Source organism: Leguminivora glycinivorella, unplaced genomic scaffold (assembly GCF_023078275.1).
Source record: "Leguminivora glycinivorella isolate SPB_JAAS2020 unplaced genomic scaffold, LegGlyc_1.1 Scaffold3, whole genome shotgun sequence".
Classification (NCBI taxonomy): Eukaryota; Metazoa; Arthropoda; class Insecta; order Lepidoptera; family Tortricidae; genus Leguminivora; species Leguminivora glycinivorella.
Genome location: NW_025952828.1, coordinates 639,259 through 649,498, shown reverse-complemented (window position 1 = coordinate 649,498; position 10,240 = coordinate 639,259).

The window sequence follows — 10,240 nt, the reverse complement described above, 5'->3', positions numbered from 1 at the left end:
AATTTAATCGCAACTAAATCAATCGCGATTGAATAATGACGATTGATATTTTTAGTCGATTGATTAGTTAACTAAAAAATCAATCGATTGATGCCCATCTCTGGTACTATGCTTGTATGAGTGACACATGACAGGACGACTGTTCGCGTTTTTGACAGGCGGTAACTGTGAGGTAACCGAGAGGGGGTGGGCGGCACTTTCAGCGGGGAGCGGGAGTGGCCATACTGTACGATAGTACTCTTTATTATACTGTGACCTAACTAAGAACATGAAAGCTCTATATATAGAACCAAACACATACTATGTATAACTCCGTATAAAGTCTAAGAAAAAAACGTACCTCAAAGCCATAGAGAAAAAGGTACGGTGGCCTAGATGGCGTTACACCTTTGGGAAAAGCTCGGCTAGATGGCGCTAATATTAACATTTGTCATTTTAATACGTATCAATACATATCAAGCTAAGAATATGGGCAAAATTGTCAAAACTGTGGTTCAAAAGTTCTAAGCTTGTGTCGAGAGATGGCAGTCTATGCACTGTGATTACACATTTTACTTTGACAGTAACTCTCTATAATACTCGATCCTCTTTGATAGAACGTAATTTTGGATACCAGGTGCCGTAGCCGAATGGCATTTCTGCGACGCGAAACGAAAACGAAGCGCCGCAAAAGGTAGTCTGGCTCTGTCGCGCCAATACGCAAGAGCGATAGAGATAGATATCTACGAGCGTTTCGTTTCGTGAGCGTTTGTGCCATTCAGCTACGTACCCAGGGTGGCTAGCCGAATGGCACAATCGCTCACGAAACGAAGCGCTAGTTGGAGGTTGAGGAGTTTACCACATATTTCAGCTTGGACCTTACTCGCGCCTAACGGGGATTCCATCCCGGGCTTGAGTTTGTAGTTTTTCTTCTCGAAGACAAGTGGCTCATCTCCCCTATAGCTATTAGCTGCTTCGTTTGTGAACTTAGTCGCCTTTTACAACACCCTCGTTCTTCTTACCAGGGTTGGTGCTACTCTCACGCAGGATATACTACACAGTAGATGATGCCCAACTACACCAATAAACAATTACTACTGAGTGCGTGACTGTGTTAAAATAAGTCAGATAAGAAGTTATCATAATTTATCAGTATCAAGAACGTTAGAATGGAGTATAATTGCTACCCTCTTACTGTGTTAGAAAATGTGAAAAACTTGCCGAATAATCGACGACAAAAAGGTACTTTACAATATTAAAAACAATAAGTTATACTTTACGGTTAAAATATTTAGCTTTGAATACCAGAAAACAAAAAAATAAATTGAAAAATAAAGATATGTGACCGAAACTCATAAGCACACTAAGCAACAATCCATACTGAATCCACAATGTGCAGTAGTAATTATCAATTTCGTTTATTTTACTTGGTTACCAAAACCTATATGTGCTTGGAAGTACATGTGTATTTATTTTTGGGGCTAAAATCACAAATGTGTTTAGTTAAAACATGATCCAAGGAGAATTTGCGTATGCCGGTTTTTGCATTAGACGTGGAATACAATTTTAAAGGCAAATCTGCAAAAAACGAAAAATCGAAAAAATGCACATAACGGAATTGGCAATCTCAACGACGATTTGTAATTTGTCGTCCTAACTCAGCGGTTCGTACACTTCGTACCTACCTACATACACTTCGCTCATTATCACTGCTGCGGTGTGGAGTGTCGGTGTTGAGTCTCTGAATTCTTTGCCCCATCTTTGGTTCAGTTATGTCAAAAATAAGAAGAAAAACATTAATGCTCTAAGAAAAAGTAACCATATTAAAAGTTTACGATGAAAAATCACAATTTTTTCTCGTTTAATACGATTTCCCGTATAATACGCTTTTTTGGCTGGGTCCCCTCACAATCGTTTTAAGCGGGTTCTACTGTATATCTAAAGTACGACCGGTTTGCAGGCTCTGCAGCTTTTACTGGTGCAATTAAGCAGAAAAACACAACTTGTTTTTAAGAAACAATGAAGATCTTTACGTGTTGGTTGTGGCTTTGTGCCTGTGGAATATTAAGTAAGAAAATATTCTCTATTTCGTTTTACATGTAAACTTGCAATGAAAATTTCCAAGAAAGTCACAACAGACGAGAATATTATTCCGTGCTGTGAAAGATATGGAACATCATCATCATCCTCCTTGCGTTATCTCGGCATTTGCCACGGCTCATGGGAGCCTGGGGTCCGCTTTGACAACTAATCCCAAGATTTGGCGTAGGCACTAGTTTTTACGAAAGCACTGCCATCTGACCTTCCAACCCGAAGGGTAAACTAGACCATATTGGAGTTGGTCCGGTTTCCTCACGATGTTTTCCTTCACCGAAAAGCGACTGCCAAATATCAAATGACATTTCGCACATAAATTCAGAAAATCTCTTGTTGCGAGCCGGGGTTCGAACCGCGACCTCCGGAACGAAAGTCGCACGTACTTACCGATAGGCTATATCGAACGGGTGTGTAATGATTGGTATAACTTTTTTTGGTATAACATTTGATATAACAACATTTGGTATATATTTAAAGGATATAATCACTCATTAGACATAATTAACATTTGGTATAACAACAAAATATCTACTTTTATTTTGTATAATCATTGTTTCGTATAACACTTATTTACAATAACCGTTATATGGTATAATTATCTATTGATATACTACTACTTAGTATGTATAATATAACTAGCAAACAGTATAAAACATTTCATGAATTCATTTTATTCTTTTTTGAAGGGACCATAGTTCTAACCAAACCTAGCCTACTTTTCTGATAGCAGTACATAAAATTAAGGGCCACAGTTCTAACCTAACCTAACCTATTTTTCTGGTAGAAGCTCGTTGTGTGTTGGGGTCACAGTTCCAACACTTCTAACCTAATCTACTTTTCTGGTAAATGATGGATCTATTTTTTTATTCTAACTGTGTTTTAGAAGAAATTAGTGTTATACAATTAATTTATTATTGGAAATAAGTGTTATACTCAAAGTATGTTATAATAAATGTTATTCGAAAAAATGATCATTATATCAAATAAGAATTATACAATTTGTTAGTATATTATTTGTTGTTATATGATTCAATTATTATATCAAATGAACGTTATTACGTCTAAAAATATATCAAAAAAAGTTATATCGATCGTTACGCACCCATATGGAACATATTCACACATTTTTTGTATACATAGTCTTTACTCGTATATCTGAAACTCGGCTTCATTAAAGTTAATGATCTCCGGATCTCCGCATATTTGACAACCCTAGAGCTACAGCCAAAGTTTCAAGTGACACGGGCGGTTTTCTCTCTCTACTAATGAGCGAGAATGCCTTTGTCCAAAAATATCGGCGAATGCACAGATTACAGTGTAAATGGTCCTTTACTTTTAGGTTTTGCACTTTTTGGTCAGGGGTTAACAAATTGACATTGGTACGATCGAATCGGATTGCTGATGAAGATGTACTGTGATCGCTTTTTGTACGATTTTTATTTAAAACCGGATCCTTATTATTAATTTGTTTTTTGTTTAATTTAATTTGTTATAGCTATGAATTGTCAATTTGAAAAGTGTAGGTAGTTACTTAACGATTCGAGAAATTTTACTTTTTAAAACCCACCCAAAAAAGTCAGATTAGAATCACTACATAACTACAGTTAGAATAAATACGTCCTTTGCACTTAACTGATGAAAAATATGTTGTTCGTATAATGAATATCAATACGACACGATAGACGAAACTCAATATTTTCCTTATATCTTATTGTTTATCTATCCACTCTCTCTTTATTATTTTTTGTTGGCATACAAGAAAACTTGAGAAAAAATGTTTCTCGCATTTTTGAAACATGATCCCTACGTTTGTAAGTATATCGTCAATAAAAGAGGCTTGTATACTAATGCACTTATTGCGATTACTGTAGGTGTTAAGAAAAAGGCGCAAAACGAGTATTTTGGTCAAATAAACATAATCAATAATCATTTATTCATTTGCAAGAATGTAGTACACAAAACAAGTTCTTACAGTATACATTATGTCCCATAGTACATTCTGCTTATCAAAGCATGCAAAGAAGGTGTGCTTAATCTAACTTAATAAATATACAAATATACAAGGTCCTAACAAGTAAAAGATTGTTACACTATTTATTACACACATGTCTAGATATTATCATGATTTCAGAATTTTAAATATTGCAAAATTAAGAATTATTATTTACTACACAAGTCAATTATTAATGTCTGGATATACTAATGTCAAATTTAGATTAAGATTGAAACATGATACAATATTAAATTAAATATTAAATAATTACATTGCGTTACAATTAAAATATTCCTTAAGGCTGTAGAAGCAATTTTGCCGAAGCCATTCTGTGACTTTCTTCTTAAAGACATGGAAACAGTGTTCTTTAAATTCAAACGGTAGATTATTATAAATTCTAATGCACATATAATATACATTTTTTTGGCTACATACTAGGCGATAAAAGGGTGCTGCGAGTTTATAAGTATACCTATAAGAACGATTTGAGACCTGAGATTGTAATTTAAATAATTGCAAGTTTTGTTTTACAAAAATACAGATTTCCCTTATATATATGCAAGCTAGGGGCAAAATGTTTAATGTTTTGAAGTGTTGCCTGCAGCTTTCCCTATGGCCACCACTACAAATAGCGCGAACACATTTCTTTTGAGCTTTAAAAGCATCTTCAATTTCGGTTGAGTTACCCCAGATTATTAATCCATAGGTAAGGCTCGAATAGACATAACCGTAATATGCGGTGATAGCTGCTTTCTGCGAAACAATTTGTTTTAAGCGTCTTAATGCATAAACGAACCGGTGTAGTTTGTCACAAACGTATTTTACGTGAGATTTATATGTTAACACGTTTTCTAGCCTTAATCCGAGAAACGTTGTAGTGTCGACTTCTTCTATATTTTCTTGCATAAATTCAATGTCAACTGGAGACGGATTAGACTTGTGTGTTTTAAATTGGATAATTTTAGTCTTAGCTAAATTTAACTTAAGATTATTTTTAGATAGCCACTGATGGAGTTTCGCCAATGTAGTATTAATATTATCCTTAAGTGATTCACCTGGGTTGGCTTTAATTATTACCGACGTATCGTCAGCAAACAATATGTATTTGTCAGGTGAGACACTAGGCAGGTCGTTAACGTAAAGCAAAAAGAGAAGCGGACCAAGAACGCTTCCTTGAGGGACACCATTAACATTTTGTTGGTAAGAAGAGCCGTAAGTTTTTAATGTTAATTTTTTTCCACTACCGGTCATACTTGGGATTTCTACACACTGACTTCTATTACTGAGATAGCTTAATATCCAATCATGAGCCTTACCCCTTATTCCGTAACGCTCCAATTTACTAAGAAGTATTTTGTGATTAACTAGGTCGAATGCCTTAGTCATATCAAGAAATAATGTCGCTGTTGATATTTTTCTATCTATACATTCGGTGACATATTTTATTAGGTGAAAACAAGCTAAAGATGTTGAGCTTCTTTTCCGAAACCCATATTGCTCCGGTATTATAATATTATATCTAGTGACAAAATTATCAATTCTGCTATAAATAATCTTTTCAAATACCTTACTCAAGATTGGAATCAACGTAATTGGTCGGTAATTATTTGTGTCTGTAGGATCCCCTTTCTTAAGTATGGGTTTGACAATCGACAATTTAAGTTCTTCGGGGAAGACACCTTCTGAAAACGACAGATTGATCAAATAACTTAAGGGTTCGCTGATGGTTGCTGCACATTCCTTAAGCATTTTTGTGTTTATGCCATCATAGCCTACCGCATTACTGTTGTTTAGCTTCATTATAGTATTATAGACCTCTGTAGTATCTGTAGGAAATAAGACCATATGACCTTAAGTTTTCTGACAATGTTTCAATATAATTTAATTAGTTTTTGAGGTGATAAGTAAATTAGGAGAGCTATAACGGTATTTTATCTAGTGGCTGGGTTACGGCCAGACCGCGTAGCCAATAGGCGTGCTCTGAAAAATGTCACGCGTCTCGCCCACGCGAATACGGTTACGAGCAAGCACAAGCGAAATGCACGATATACGAATTACATCCTACTTACGAATGGCAACTTATAGAGCAATGGAGATACGCTACTGAGTCTGAACGATTGGCACGAATCTGCTGTTTCGAATCCGCCTGTCTCTATTACTCAAGACTTTCTTACTTAATTCTTATTTCAGTCTATTTCATGTTATATTTTATTATTCCTGAAAGCACTCTTAACCTGAAACTATCCTTTTCAGAATAAATGTTTAAAATTAAACCCCTATTTCCTCTTTCATTTCAAATGAATAGCTAAAAACACCTTGTTATGCACTGAATAATGGCCAAGCTTCATATTTACTTGCATACCTGTTTACTTTTCCAACCTCGTATCTCATTCATTAACATACGAGTTTTATATTCTATGATCAAAGGAATACTGTTGCATTTAAGTATACAATTTTAGCTACGTACGATGAGTGGAAATTTTTAGTAATGTATTGTATTTTCTTTACCAGTTTATTTAGAGCTACTTTGTGATTTGAACCAATTGAGTAAAGGGTCAATTAATTTTGGATGAGTTTTAGTATTTATGTTAAAATGCAGGCAAAAGGTCTTTATTCCAATTATTCAGTATTTTATCATATATATCATATATCATATCAAGAGCTCATATTCTCCCACTGTTGGGCAAAGGCCTCCCTCAAATTCCTCCACGCATCCCTATCCCTTGAAAAGTCTCCCACCAGTCTTCGTCAATGGCGTCAAGCTCGTCACGCCATCTCTGGCGAAGTCTACCGCGACGCCTTAAGGCCCAGCCACGACATTGGTCTAAGCGCGACAGCGGTGAGCGGCAGCCATACGTGCGAATGAAAAGTCCCATCGCTGTGTCTCGCTCCAATGTATGGCCGCCGCTCACCGCTGTCGCGCTTAGACCAATGTCGTGGCTGAGCCGTTACAGTTTGTGGTACCCAACGTGTGGCTATCTTGGCCCACAGGGCATCCGGCATCCGGCAGACGTGTCTTGCCCAGTCCCATTTAAGCTTGGCGCCAGTTGCAGATGTCCGTTATTCCCGTTCTGGAGCGCAGTATTGTATTTCTAATGCTAATAATAATACATTTTATCATATACACGGTGTTTCCGGTATCACTCAAAACCTCAGACACCCCAACTGATTTTTATTTTTTTAAACTCATCTAGAGTATTCATCTTTTAATCTGATCGTTACTTTTTTTATTGAATTTTTAATTTTCTGTACAGCTCTACTTGACTTTTAGCTCTACACTCAATAAAATAATTGCTAACTACCATCATAAACCATAAGACTATTTATTTGTGTACGTTACTGCAACGACATAAGGTTTACCAATAGACAGCTAAGATGTCACTGTAAAACACTTTAAATCTTTGTCACAGTAAACTTCAAATTGGACAGGTAATCGCAGTAAGCAAATAAACTCAATATTCAAAATGACAAGGTTGTAATTAGGTACGAGTTCAATTTGTTATGACTTATGATAAACATTAAGATTAAACTGACAAACAACGTCAAACTAGTAGCGGAAAAAATAATCGTCCAAGTAACCAGCCAGTATTAATACCCCTAAATACTGAGAAAAGGTAAACAACCTCTAGCAATGCGATATACACAATGTTGTATTACGAGTAGAATAGAATGGGCACGTAAAAAATAACTAATAATACTAATTTAAATAAAAATATTACCCCCATCAAGATATAGCTCAATCGATTCTACTCTCGATTCTGAACAAACTGTTTTCAGGTTTTTAGTGTTAAGTGAAACACGGTGTATAAGAAGTAATAGGTACATTATGAAGTAAATTATTTTTCTACTCCCGTACTGTTATTCGTGAGTTACAAGGTCGTGCATAGAACTTAAAAACCCTACATAAAAGATGTCAGGACAAGTCTATCTAGTCTATACCCTGAAAACATTTAGTAGCAGTAGCACGATATAGCTGTTACAGTTCAGTAAATACATTGCTACCAACTTAACAAACCAATTCGCAGAGTCGAGACTCCTTCGTTTTCTGCTGCGTTCATTGGCGACGCGTCGAATCGCATTCAAATGTATGAGAACTCGATTCAACTCGGCTCGATTCGTCTTAGTGGCTAGGCTTCAAAGAACCATACCATAGACAGTTTTATTTTCATGTTTGCACTCAAACTGCATATTCAAAATGGTAGGCGGTCCACTAGATAACTAAGATGACTGAAAGTAGGTATTGATTTATAATTTTCTTTCAAAATAAGTGCTTGGTCGTAGAAAAAGTATTGTATGCAACGGTGTTTAACTGAGTCAAAAAATGCTCGTGGCGTCTTTATTAACAATTTTCGGCTTCGCCTCAAATTGTTACCCACGCCACTCACCTTTTTTAACCTCTTTTAACCACCAGTTGCATAAAATACTATATTATACAGTAATTTTAGGTAAGTGGTTACGAATTTCAGTCAATTTGGATAGATTATTATATATATATATTTTTATATTACTTAAGTGGATAGACCACTAAGTTATTAAATTAAGTATTATGTATTTTTGCTCTTTGCTGGAGCGCGACCGCCATTCGTAATGAATTTAACAGACAAAAACTCATATTACATTTTATTATCAAATACGAGCTGCTGAAACAAAATGAATATTTTACGCTTATACACGAATATGCCTAGGTATATTAAATATGAACATCGTAATATTAATTACGGCATAAAATAACAAAGAAACTGGTTCAACATGATTACACAATCTGTTTGAACATCAAATACGAGACAAAGAGTAGGCGGTTCTCTGAAAGTTGATACACAAGAAAGGAATCTAAATATCAATTAATTTTTCATCACACTCCCACAGTAAATGTGTTATTGCACGCAGGCGGGAGTTATAGACAACTCGTTTCCCGAGGGAGTTATGAAATTTATAGCAACGTATATTTTTTGAATTGCGTGTTGAAAATATTGTGCGTAACTCAGGGCGTAAGGATATTGCAAACGCGAGTCTTTAATTCGCACATGCAAGCCGTCGCGATTCAAGTTGCGCTCGTTTGCAGTATCTTCCGCGATGACGTATTAGACTATTACCACACTCCCACTGCAAAAGTACCTTACGCAAATAAATAAAACAACCAGACATCGGATTCCGTGGGGCGAAACTTCTTGACAGCTAGGGACTTCCTATATCGATAAACTCATTTATCGATACTAGTTATATATACTAGTGACCGCCCCCAACATTGTGTGTGTTTTTTGTAACTATTGTTCTGAAGACCAGTATGAAATTCATATATAGCGTCTAAAATAAATAGCGTCGAAATAAATTGTGACGAGTAAACTTTTAAAAACGTTTTCAAAAAAGAAGAAGAAAATTGAGTTCTTATTTTATTATATAATGTTTTTTTTTTATACTTTGTCGGTGGCAACCAAGCATACGGTCCGGTGCGGTGGAAAGCGGTTACCGTAACCTATGGACGCCTGCAACTCAAACAGTGTCACATGCGCATACTATTTTAATAAAAAAATATTTTATAAGTAAACCTTTGTGTGATCACTAGTACTTAGAACTAGTATCGATAAATGAGTTTATCGATATAGGAAGTCCCTAGCTGTCAAGAAGTTTCGCCCCAAGGAATCCGATGTCTGATAACAACCCACCACCAAAAATACAAAACTCGACACTTTCGCTTCTCTACGAGGCATCCTCAGGAGCACTTATCTAACTAACTAACTAATAATGTCTCTGCGATCCAAAAAGGATATTGGCCGCCAAAACGAGAGCACGCCCCTTATAGCTGATGCAGATCCGCCATCATACTGTCTCCCCAGCGGTATCTGAGTTGACCCGTTAGTGGGTCTTCCCAGATATGACCTCTTAGAAGCCCCATCCTCTCCCAATATTATCCTCTATTAGCACTTGCTAAGGTTAGTACATGACAGTCAACCAAATGGAAACCTAAGCCACTCTACTACCATGTCAAAATGACAAGCACCAAGAGATTTCTTACAATCTGATTTATAACTTTACTTTGACATAGTTCTACAGTGGCCCCGGGTTCCAATTGGTTTACTGTACCAATATAGATGATACCTGTCTCTCACAGTTTTTTACAATGAAAGTGGCACACTGGAACACTGTTAAATACGGGTACTTTTTAACCGACTT